This window comes from Periplaneta americana, chromosome 2 (genome assembly GCF_040183065.1).
Source record: "Periplaneta americana isolate PAMFEO1 chromosome 2, P.americana_PAMFEO1_priV1, whole genome shotgun sequence".
Classification (NCBI taxonomy): Eukaryota; Metazoa; Arthropoda; class Insecta; order Blattodea; family Blattidae; genus Periplaneta; species Periplaneta americana.
Window position 1 is genome coordinate 150,754,801 of NC_091118.1, and position 13,762 is coordinate 150,768,562.

Consider the following 13,762-nt stretch of genomic DNA (forward strand, 5'->3'; position numbering starts at 1 on the left):
GATTTTACTTCTCAAGAGTTCTGGTTATAGCGTATTAATATCGAGTTGTTGAAAATTCTTAAAAATACTCCATTATTCTTTTACTAGTGACATTCTGAGGACATGAAAATAGGCCTAATTATAGGTACTGTGAAAACCGTGCGAAGTACTGCAAAGTGAAAAATACTCGCATTAAATAAATAAAGCTTGTACAATCCTGCCTGAGCTGAAATGCCAGACATTAATAACATAACCTAGTGGTACCACCATCTTTAAGCTACGCCATTTCAGACCTGGCAGGGCTGTAAAAGTGGACGCTTTGGGTGCTGTTCGTAGACATTTCGCTAGCCCGCGCTACGAGCGTGCTAAACTAGCCCCGGCTATCTACTGATTACTTGTACAGGATTCATATCATATCATATCATATCATATCATATCATACATCGCTCACACTGGTTTATGAATACGAAAAACTTAGTTCGCTGATCATCCACCGGAAGCCCGCGCTAAGAATGTCTATAAATATGACCCATCATGTCTACTATATCATGTGAATATTTTCCACTTTGCAATACTTTCACGCTTTTTACCATACCTAGGTTATTATTTGCATGGTTCTTATAAAGTTATTAATGAAATAATGAGTTATATTGATGTATTTTCAGTTCGATAATAGTAGCTATACTAATCTACCATCGAAGTTATGTTGGTTTCTTCTTCATGAAAATAGTTTATAATAATTATCATTATTCTTGTCGACGTATTCACATTATATTTTTTGTCCTGTCGGAGTCATTCCACAGTAACTCGCGTTACATGCAGACTTTTTGAACTTACCTGATATGCTAAAATAAGAAATTACGAAAGTTTCTTCGATTTATTTATTACATTTAAGAACATTCTTCGTGAGAATAATCAGTAATCGGGAGTATATTAATTACTTGTGCTTTATTGATGAAATAGTTGTTGTAACTCACGTTACACCAAAAAGACAATCCAAGCAGAAACAATAATGTTGCTTGAAATCTCTCTTAAAGTAAAAGCCTTATATTTTTCCTGTTTTATCATTATCACTGTTAAATATATTTATAACATACCGGTAGTCTTTTTCTTGAACCATAGGTAACGAAAAGAGGAATAAAAGAAAATAATTTTATTAAGAAGTGCTAGTAACTCAAATATGCTATCTATATATAATATGCAAATTTTGAAATTAATATTTTATCATTCATAATCTGAAACTACATCACTCACAACGGTACTGTCATATATGAAACTGACATCAGTAGTTTAAATGAAAAGGAACAAAGTTCGGAAAACTTTTCATGCTGCAAAGAAATTTTGTTGTATGTTCGGATCAAATTTCTGTATATTTAAAGGAAAAAACTAAAATTCTTTCAATAATTTATTATCATAATACACTGCTTTCTTAAATTGACTGAACATATTGGGAATTAAATCAATGGGTTTTCTCAAAACACGGTCTGAAATGTTTCATATAAAACAATTTTTATCTCGACTAGGAAGCAAAAACCATCAAAATTGTATTAAACATTTTGGTTTGAAATATCTCAAAGAATAACCCCCTGGAATTAATCACAATACATACGGTTCATTTTGTATATTGTACATTCAACCTGGCTTGTGTTAATAATGCATTAAATCACTTGTGTTTTAAAATAGTAGCAATAAATCAGAAAGTCTTTCAAATGCTCTGATTTTGGAAAAGAAATGATAACTGCATAATTTTTGTAAAGAATAATAAGAATAATAATAGTAATAATAATAATAATAATAATAATAATAATAATAATAATAATGCATTGACATCATGGGTCATTTCATCTTCACACGTATGAGGATTTTTAAATTACAACAAGGTCGTCCCAGCTTTACACCCCTCACGAATAACTTAAGTGAGGTTAATGATTTTTATCGGTCTTTAAAATTCATTGCCCTCAACGGGCAACCTGAGAATGTCGGATCATGCGGTCAGTGTGGTAACCTTGAGACCAGCGAGGGCGACACATTCACAAGCAGCGAAATTATCTTTCTCTGCGAGAGATACATAAATATCCCCAGAATTCGATCCCGGGAGCACTGAATTTATAGTCAGAAATTCTACCATTTCGAACACAACATAGAAGACGACGATAGACTCTTAAGTTAGACATTTAGGTACTTTTCTGATGTAGTCCATTGCATAACTGTTGAAAATATTATGTGTTTCGTAGTAGCCTATTACATCTTTCAAAACCGTTGTTGAAAATGAGTAAAACTTATTTCGAGTATGCGTGCGTTCACTGATAGACTACATTATGTAAGGCTGAGTGGTTGTCAAGGCCATATGCTTCATCACTATCTTCGTTCATGCTGTTTCGTCTTCATACATCGGACACAGTTCTGAGTACGTGGGCTTAATAATTTTCAGCTTGACTTATTTTATTTTGTGTAGGCTATGTACAGTATCTTGTATTTAACCATACACATTATGATAAGTGGCTTTCGTTTTATTAGGAATGACAAATATCTAATCATAGAGTGAGGTACCCGTGTAGAGTAAGGTCTACCCATTTTACGACGCTTTATCAACATCTTAGGTTATTTAGCGTCTGAATGAGATGAAGGTGATAATGCCGGTGAAAATGAATCCGGAGTCCAGTACCGAAAGTTACCCAGCATTTGCTCATATTGAGTTGAGGGAAAACCCCGGAAAAGACCTCAACCAGGTAATTTGCCCCGGCCGAGAATCTAACTTGGCCACCTGGTTTCGCGGCCAGACGCGCTAACCGTTACTCCACAGGTGTGGACGGTACCCATGTATCTTCTCATTCGTGCTTTTAAGGATACCAAGGCGTTAAAAATTTATTCTCCTTCTTTGTTATTATTAAGCGTTCAATTTCTTCTTGAGTAGACCATACAACCTAGTTCACTGGTTTAGCCTACTCTTTGTTTCAGACCGACAAATGTATTCTTCTGCAATATCATTATGCCTTAAAATTGATAGACTTATTTTAAATTTAGGCACTTTTTCGCCAATAAGTACTTACACTTACCCTTTTCGAATTTTTCATAGCCTAATAATAGGCCTAAATCAGTTAAATGGAACAAATTGGTACCGCATGAAAATAATACAAGTCATAATTAATGTAATACAGATGTAAATATTAAAAAATAATTTTGAAGATTAAAAGTAAGTGTAAGTATATGCAAATAGGCCTATGTTTGATATTTTGACTAGAGCATCGCCATTGCATGGTTTCCAGGACGGTAGAAAGTTCTCTCTTTGTTGCTTTGTTTCTTGGTTATCGTCAGCCGCAGTGGCTCTGAGGTATCGTACGCGCTGCCTAGCCAAGCGGTCCGTGGTTCGATTCCCAAGAAATATATGTTCCGTCTGCGAGAGTGAGTAATTATCCATTGTTTGTGTTTGTCATGGGATGTCTCTGAGATAGCCCTGCGTCGTAAAAAGTAAGATTTCCTGGGGCCGTTTACAGAAAGAAAAAAACTATTTCATGGAAAGATTCATTGGAACGGATACAGCATTTGTTGAGCTATTTTTCAACATATTCTCCACCAGTATTGAGACATTTGTCATACTGTGGGATCGACTTTTGTATCCCGGTGTCGTACAAGTCTGCCGTTGTATCAGTTTCAAAAATTTTTTCGAATGGCATTATGTTTTATTTCTGTAAACAGCCCCAGACGAACTTATTTTTATGGCCCTCGTAATTGCGCTCGAGTGGCCACAATTTGTACAAGAACTTGTTTTGACTTTATTAACATGATGGAAGAAAACAAATTAACTTTTAGATATAGGCTAAGTGAGTTCTTGAAAAGTAAAACAAAAACAATCCATTAACATTAGAGCTCCCTTACCGAAAGTCGTACACCAGTGTTTAGTGTTTAAAAGTTGCAGGTTGTACTTTCGTTGATTTGCGCATAGTTATTTTTGCCATATGAATTATATGCTGTAGGCTGTGGGTATATAAACATGTAAAGTGTGATAGGAAGAACACTGTATTTAGGCTGTACAGAGGGAAGAAAATTGGCGGACAAGCATCCCCCAAATCGATTATTTAGAGACAATGAAGACACTTTCCTGCTTACAGAATTTCAAATGTCAAATATTTTTCTTAGAAATATGAATTAAAATGGGGGAAAAATGGCGAGAATGTAAATATTTACTGGTACTGCCTCTAAGAATATAGGAATAATAATAATAATAATAATAATAATAATAATAATAATAATAATAATAATAATATTGTAGCAGCAGCAGAGTAATTTAGTTATATTGTTTGCCTTAATGGTTAGAATTTTGATTTAAAAGAACAAAATCTCGTGTTGAGTCTTGTCTAATATTTTTTGTTCAAACAAAATTGTAAGACTTAACTTCTTTTTATTTTCTTCTTGTAAAGCATTAGGTAAAGGATTACGTATTAAATAAAATTAAAGGACATTCTGAACTCAGATAAATACGATGTATTGTATTAAATTTCTCTCGGTTTTATAATAATAATAATAATAATAATAATAATAATAATAATAATAATAATAATAATAATCTAACGTATAAAATAATCGTCCATGTATTGTGGGTCTCTATCACCACAGCATGGCGCGTCCTCAGGTTGCGGATAGAGGAGACTGCCTCCAGATATGGAGGGTAGCTGCGAATATATTGAATACGCAGTCGTGGACAGCCGATAAGAGGTGGTCCTCCAGCTTGAGGGTTGGGCGAAGGGCTAACAACCCATCACCGTAAAAAACAACTTGTTACGAATCCATACAATAAGCCTCGGAATTGGACTGATTCTCTGGCGCGACCACCTTTAGGGAGACCGAGACGTAGATGGGAGGATAATATTAAAATGGATTTAAGGGAGGTGATATATGATGATAGTGGATTAATCTTGCACAGGATAGGGACCGATGGCGGGCTTATGTGAGAGCAGCAATGAACCTGCTGGTTCCTTAAAAGTAATTTGTAAGCAAGTATAACAATAATCGTAAACAAGAATACAATCATCAGCTTAATATCGACATTATGAATATTTCAGTGTTTCGTTCTTCGCTTATGCAGATATAAATAAACAGAAGACATTTTTAAATACGTTAGCATATAACAAATTCAACAGCTTTATGCATATTGTTTTAGTTTTGAAGTGAAATTCTTGATACATGTGAGAGACCACTGCAAAATATTTTAATGTAAGTGAGGCATCAAGTTCCATACTAAATTTCATGTTAATAACGAAACTTTGTGTTGCAAAAGAAAAGTGTTAACACTGTAAGTTGTCTCCTACACATCTTTTGCTTGTGTGTTTTTATATGCGAAGAAAGACGAGTAGCTTATTCGTAGAAAGAAAACATCAACTGGTGGAGTAGGCGAAAATATCTTGGTGACGGAGACACCTACATACATGGCACCTCTGCAGAATTTAGTGAGGAATTCCTTTCGCTATACTTCTGACAGACAGAAAGATTGGACGTTGTATCTATTGTGTACACAAGTGGATAAATTAAGAGACATTCATATCAACAAGTCTTTTTGTAATTTTCTCATTTATAAAACCCTACGTAACAAGTTGAAGGTAACAATAATAATAATAATAATAATAATAATAATAATAATAATAATAATAATAAGAATAATAATAATAATAATATTATTTATTTATTTATTATTAATATTTGTGTGCTGAACAACAGCCAGAGGCCAATTATAGTTAATAATAATAATATTATTATTATTATTATTATATTATTATTATTATTATGAAAGCTTTATAACATTTAGGTCTAGTAGGTCTAATGAGGACATTAACAAAATTTGTCTAATGGTATTGGGAGATTCAATATCCATTTTACACAATCACTTCTATAACACTACGTAATATTTTTTTTTACTTTATCCCATTACTCTTCATTGTACTTTCACCTCATGTTTCTCAGAAATCAAATTGTGCTTTATTTTTTAAATTTATCATTGTTCTGTTTTCTCTCCGCAAATCATATTGTATTTTATTTTTAAGTTAACCTCTGCCTTGTATTCTGGATCCTAGTGGTCAGCCGTAGATGTCCCAAATTGTGGAATTAGTAGTTCTTTTAAAATTCTCTTGATTTCATTTTATTTATTGCATTTCATAGATCTTACATCATTGTAGCTTTGAGGTGCGGAACAAGTCAAAAGTTATATAAAAATATACAACTTAAAAAAATGTTTTTGCTGAAACAAAAAAAATAGGGAAATAATCCTCTGGCATGTTCCTAAAAACATATTATCCTATTTTATGTAGCAAGCAGATAAATTCAAATTAAAAGTATAAATAATAAAATATAGTTGAGAAGAAGGTTTGAAAGAAATTTTGTTAATTCTTTCCTGAACTTTGTCTCTGCTCTTCTTCCGGATAAAATAAAAGAACTTCTCTCTGTCACCAAAGAAAACCAGAGTTTAAATACTTTCAAATTGTGTGAGACTTTTGAAAGACATAAACGAACATGATCACAAAATGTAACTTACTCCCTTATTGGAAAGTAATGATTAATGATAAAATTTGGAATTCTTTTTGAGTTGACATGTCTTTTATTTCTTGTGCCTGATATCTTTCTCATTGAATTTAAATACACAAATTTTTTATCCAAGAATGGGGATCTATGATGATGGTGTTCTCGTTCGTATTGGTCATTGTGATGTCTAATATGTTGCTTGTAATTGTCTGTAATTATTATGTCTTTGTCCCAATACAATTGTAATACTAATTTTCTATTCCCAGTGGTGGAGTTTATTTTGTAGCAAGTTTTCGCGATGATTATTAGATCATGCTTGGTTACCAAATTCTGAAGAACTGTTTTACATATGGCAATTTGCTCATACCATTGAAGATAGTAACACTGCGCTATTATAGATAACTGCCAGTTATGTAATTAATATTTCATTTGAATTATTTCATTTTTACATACTGTATGTAGTTCATTCCAGTTTCTTTGAGTTTATGTAATTATTATTATTATTATTATTATTATTATTATTATTTTATTATTATTATTATTATTATTATTATTATTATTACTATTAGCCTATTATATGATTTCATTCTTCGTTTATATGATCCAGTTAATTCATTTTTGTAATTATCATTTTATTTACTTGCCATTTACTTAATTATTCCATTGTACTCTTATTGTAATTTGTCATTGCTGATGTTTTTGTTATATTCTTTGTGCTGGACTGTAATTGGTCGCTGGGTGTTGTACAGCACAGTAAATATAAATAAATAAATAAATAAATAAATAAATAAATAAACAAATAAATAAGTGAATAAGTAAATAATTAAATAAATAAATAAGTAAATAAGTAAATAAATGAATAAATAAGTAAATGAGTAAATGAATGAATAAATAAATACATAAATAAATAAATACATAAATGAATGAATAGATGAATAAATAAATGAATGAATGAATAAATCAATAAATCAATAATAAACAAATAAATAAATATTATTGGCGGTTGTGGTAGGAGAAACAACATTAGTATCATACTTCATAAATAATAAGTCATTGATGCTTTTTGATTCTGAATGCGTGACATCAGACATAGAGCTAGAATTTTTGGTCATATTATCATAAGTTAACCTAATTCTGCCGCTTAATATAATATAGGGAAAATACAGAGTGGAAGTTATATAACTCTGCAAATTTAAGGGAGCAATGGAGTACATTAAAATATAATACTTCTGTTATGCGTTTTGTAATTACATGCTGGTTAATTACAAAATTAGGCTGAAAATCTGCGTAGTTTGGCAACAGAGCATCCCCGACTCACCTACGAATACACACACACGCACTCGGTCTGTATAGCAGCGGTTCCATCCCTTATTAAACGCAGAAAGATTGCCACACTTCCTAATGGCAGTAAATAACGATATGTGTTAATTTTATGTAAAATGCTCAGTTTTATTTGAAAATTCCAAAGAGACCAATCATTCCTTATTATTTTCTCTAATGGCCAGAGTGAAAAGCAGAATTGTACGGATAGTACTTATCGAGTAAAACAGTGTTAACATTTAGAGAAAAATTATTTTTTTCTAAGAAAAATATTCATTTGGGACTAATATGATATTAGAAATTTTTGTTGTACTCTATCCAAGGAATAAGCCGTTAAAATCTGCAGAGTTATATTATTACTTCCATCCCGCATGAGATCAGCTCCTGTGGGAGATAAATGAGTTTCTCTGCCGGAAATCGAATTCGGCTCCCTTGAATTTATAGAGGAAACGTGAACACTTCAGTTAAAGCGGAGGAATGGAATGTTGACCGTTACCGAAGATAGATCTACAACAATTGACACGCTATGATTTGAAGCTGGATGTGGTTTCGTTTGCTAAATGTACCCTTCAAAGTTGACTGGAAATGTAAGTCTAAACAGAGTAACAGAGTGCAGAAATAGATAGAGTGGGAGGGAACTGATGATCACGTGACGTTCAGTTGGTGATTGAGGGTTAGTTACCCCTCTTCGGTTTTAGATAACTACAGCAGTGGGTAGGGCAGAAAAAGAAGAAACAAATTACAGCATAAAGAAAACAAGGGCGAAAAAATTATGAAAAATGATCGCGTAATTTTCTCACTAGTATAGATGCTTCGAGGGAAGAGAAATAGAGAAATCGATGTTCCTTCTTTATAATAAATTACATGGACAGAACTTAAATGTAGTTTCTGAATTTACCAGAAGAACTAATAGAATTATGTGTCTTGGGAAGAAAAATAAAATCCGATCTGTGATTTCAAGTAGGAAACTTAAATCGTCTATGTTAGCTGTGAAGACACCCGAAGGATGTGTGCTTATTTAGTATTTGGTGCTCTTATATTTTAAATTGTGCCTTATAAATCGAAAGTGTGAGCAGTTGTATTTTATTTTATTTCGAATTACTCGTCAGATATATTTCCAAATTGTATGTCATATACATCACCTCGCCACCGGCGTGGCTCAATCGGTTAAGGCGCTTGCCTGCCGGACTGAATGTGCCTCGGGCGCGGGTTTCATCCCTGCTTGAGTTGATTACCTGGTTGTTTTTTTCCGAGGTTTTCTCCAACTGTAAGGTGAATGCCAGATAATCTATGGCGAATCCTCGGCCTCATCTCGCCAAATACCATCTCGCTATCATCAACCTCATCGACGCTAAATAACCTCGTAGTTGATACAGCATAGTTAAATAACAAACTAAAAAAAATACATCACCTTAACTGTCATTTCACTTTACATTTCATCTCGTATAATATCTAACCTGCGAAATTTGAAATTGAATCTTAAGAATCACCTTGCATAAAACATATCGCATTGCAGCTTATATCTCACATTGCATCTTATATTCAAATGTCTTGCTTCGCACCTCACATCTCACCTCGACCTCACACAACTCGCCTCGCATCCCACACAACTCGTCTCGTATTCCACACAACTCGCCTCACATCCCACACAACTCGCCTCGCATCCCACACAACTCGCCTCACATCCCACACAACTCGTCTCGTATTCCACACAACTCGCCTCACATCCCACACAACTCGCCTCGCATCCCACACAACTCGTTTCGTATTCCACACAACTCGCCTCACATCCCACACAACTCGCCTCGCATCCCACACAACTCGCCTCACATCCCACACAACTCGCCTCACAACCCACACAACTCGCCTCGCATCCCACACAACTCGTCTCGCATCCCACACAACTCGCCTCGCATCCCACACAACTCGCCTCACATCCCACACAACTCGCCTCACATCCCACACAACTCGCCTCACATCCCACACAACTCGCCTCACATCCCACACAACTCGCCTCACATCCCACACAACTCGCCTGACATTCCACACAACTCGCCTCACATCCCACACAACTCGCCTCACATCCCACACAACTCGCCTCACATCCCACACACAACTTGCATCACACCTCACACAACTCGCTTCGGATCTTACACAACACACAAATCGCCTGGCACCTCACCTCACACAACTCGCTTCTCACCTTACACTCCACATAACTCGTCTGGCACCTAGCACAACTCGCTTCACACATCACATCATATACAACTCACCCCATACTTCACATCTCACACATCTCGTCTCTCACCTCCTACCTCACGCATCTCGCTTCACCTCATGCAACTCACTTCGCTCCTCACACAACTCGTTTTGAATTTCACCTGCATTCTCACACCTCTGACCTACTACATGCCTACATCTTATCTCACACAGTACCCAACAACACTCTGATCTTATATACGAGTACTATTACCTCTCACTTAAAATTTCACCTAATGAAGTGTTTAATGTTATATCTGTCATATACAGGGTGTTTTCGGGCTAGTGTTACAAAACTTTCAGGGATGATGGGGAACGGCACATGTATCAATTTGAGATAAGGAACCCTGGTCCGGAAATGACCGAGTCGAAAGTTATAAGCAAAAATAGTTGTGTGGAAATGGAATTATTTGGCACCACGTGCCCTCCTTCCCTTAACCTTTGGAACAGTCGTGGAAAGATGGTATGGGGCCGGATGTCTCCTACGTTAGTACTTGTCCCCGATACAATCTGTGACCTTGTCTACTCTTCCCATTGGCTCATCCGTATTCGAAAATCAGGTCTGCTTATTCCGCTCTCGTGTACTCCTCCATTTCACTAGGACTGTTCGACTGGACACTGCAACTTGTACACCTAGCTGTCTACAGACGTGCATATTAGGACCGACCATGTCCGTTACGCATTATGCAATTTGCATTGCTTTAGTGTAGTTTCCTGTCCCCACCTCTCAGACAGCGCACTGAATGGAATACTGTAAGTAGACAACGTAAACAACGTCAGATGAATACAGTATGTTTAAGATGTACAGATAAATACATATAAACAAGGTGTACAGAGGAATAAAATTGTTTCATTTCCAAACAACTATTTTTGCTTATAACTTTCGACTCGGTCATTTCCGGATCAGGGTTCCTTATCTCAAATTGATACATATGCCCTTCCCCATCATCCCTGAAATTTTGTAACACTAACCCGGAAACAGCCTGTATAAAGCTTACCTAGTTGTTTTAAGCGTAATTTTAGCTTTTAGAACAGGCCTGCACAAACAGCGCTCACGAGCGCGCGCGCTCCTTCGTAGCGGAAGACTTGTGTTTACCGCTCGCCGGAACGGAGAGGAAGATACGTCAGAATGACATAGACTTGGTATAGGTAGAGGAGAGGGAAACGACCACTCACCTATTTAGTGGAGTGCAGAGTGTAGGCCTATTCTCAGTAACTGTTTCATGTTGCTTACGTACTGCTACAGTACAGTATGGAGGAATCTAAAAGACGGAACATAACTTTTAACATTTAACGATTTACAGCTCGGACTTATTGATCTTCAATGTGGCCTAAGAGCTAAAGATCGTTTGAATAATACCACTAGCCTGGTTGAGTTTTACAAGACTAAACATTAGCAATAATATCCACGACTACACAGGCTGGCTGTGAAAATGATTGCTATGTTTGGCTCAACATTTATATTTGTGAGCAACTGTTTTTCTATAATCAACTTTAATAAAGGCAGACATCGAACATCTGTAACTGATGTTTCATTACGATCAGTAGGCTACTGTTCCTTTCAGCTGCCAACAGCATAAAACCTCGTTTTGATGTACTGATAAATAAAAATATAACAAAATGATATTGTACATTGAAGTAGCTAATTTATAGAATTTCTATTATTTCTGTAAAATAAATATTTCTTCATTAATTAATAATAGTTCAAGATATTTTTGCAAACACTGAACGGGAATTCATTTGTATAAGCACTCGTAATAGTACTTCCTTCTGTGTACATTTTGTACAAAATCATCCCTCCTTCCAGTCCATCCTTATACAGAGCGCAGCTAATATCTGCATTCCGCTCATGAGCTGTGAGCCGGCTCGGAGAGCGCAAACCTTGTGCAGGCCTGTTTTAGAATGTCGGATACAATCATGGTAATGTGGCCCCAGTATATTTTCTTGGAAATTACACTCATTTTTTTATAGATATTGATTTGTATGTTATCAGCAGGGAACGGATTTATATGGACTAAAAATATATGAAATATGTAAATATATATGTAGTTATTTTTACCAAAATATGGAATTAAATATGGATTTTTACCAAAATATGGAATTAAATATGGACTTAAAATTATAAAAAAATGACTATGTACGTTAAATATTGGTACATTTTAATCAAACTAAACAAAAAATATAATGGACGTACCTTATCTTCCAATGTAGTTTCAACAAAACACAATTTTTATTGTCTGTTACCATAACAATAGGTTACAAACATTTCTTTCAAGTGCTGAAAAGTGAATCTTCTTCTATTGTCTCTGAGGATAGATTTATACTGACTAAAAGAGCGTTCGACGTCACAAGAAGTAACTGGTACATAATTCAATTTCACAATGTCTGCTGGGGATAAGTCCAAGTTAATCTTCACTGTTGATTCACCACTCATCACAGCAACAACCTTTTGTAGTTCTTCATATCCAGGGTTTTTTGAAAGTACAGTGTCCACCTTAGCTCTTACTGCATCTGCAACTTTACCTCTACCACGATTCAGTTGTTCCACAGTACTATTTATAATTTCAAAACTTTCAGATAGTGAAAGGTGCCTATTTTGGAGACTTTTGAGCGTTTTTATGATGCATGAAAATGTATGCTGAATGTGAGCTAAGTCATTCTTCACACTTATGTCACAGGTAACTGTTTTCGCAGTATCAATTGAGACTGCATCTTCAGAGTCCAATGCAAGGAGAACATTGTTAATAGAGTCTATATGTTCGGCATAATATTCAACTGCTTCTAGCCATGTACCCCATCTAGTTAAAATTGGCTTTGGTGGCAATGGAATTTCAGGGTACATTTCTTTCAACACGTTAACTCTACTGGGAGCTTTGAGAAATACTTTTTTCACTGATGAAATCAACAAATCTACTTTAGGGAAATTGTCTCTGACCACTTCTGCCACACGATGAAATGCATGCGCCACACAAGTAAAATGAGTCAATTTAGGATATACAACAGATAATGCTTGTCCAGCTTTGACCATATAAGGGGCAGCATCGCTAATAAAGAATAACACATTATCGTACATAATACCCTTTGGCCACAGGATACCCATAGCTTCGTTGAACAGTTTAACTATAGTTTTGTTATTGCACTTTTCTAGAACATCACAATGTAAAAGAATTCGTTCAGAATATTGTTCACTTAACACACCGATAACTACATTACCAACAAGTCTACCTTCTTTGTCGGGAGTCTCATCAATGGAAACCCAAATTGAACTATCTTTAATTTCATCTCTTATCTTCTGTATTGTCTCATCGTAGATGGATGGAGCATACGTCTTCCTAAGTGTTGACTCATCCGGGATTGTATGTTGAGTATATTTTTCAAGGAATTCCCTGAAGACCTTATTCTTTAGTTTGTAGAGAGGAATATCAGCAGAGATGAGAGAACGGCACAGGTCGATGTTAAACTCAGATCTTACATTCGATGTTGTTGGTTGTGTTAAAAACAATTGTCTCTGCTTGGAATTTAGTTGTTTGTTGGCCTGATGTTTACTAGTTGTAATGTGTTGTTGCACCAGGAACTTTTGTGTAGATGATACTGCACACTGACACAAATTACAAAATAATATTTTATTGTCAGTTGATAAACCATCTTCTTTAAATTCTGAAATGTAACTTGTTAGTTTTGATTTTAAATTGAC

The 13,762-nt window shown here is 35.1% G+C and overlaps 1 protein-coding gene across 1 annotated transcript in view; it reads right to left on the reverse strand.

Moving 5' to 3' along the window:
* Positions 1 to 13,762, reverse strand: part of pb (homeobox proposcipedia) — a 379,624-nt gene that overhangs the window by 61,819 nt on the left and 304,043 nt on the right. The gene's annotated exons all lie outside the window — the stretch shown is intronic.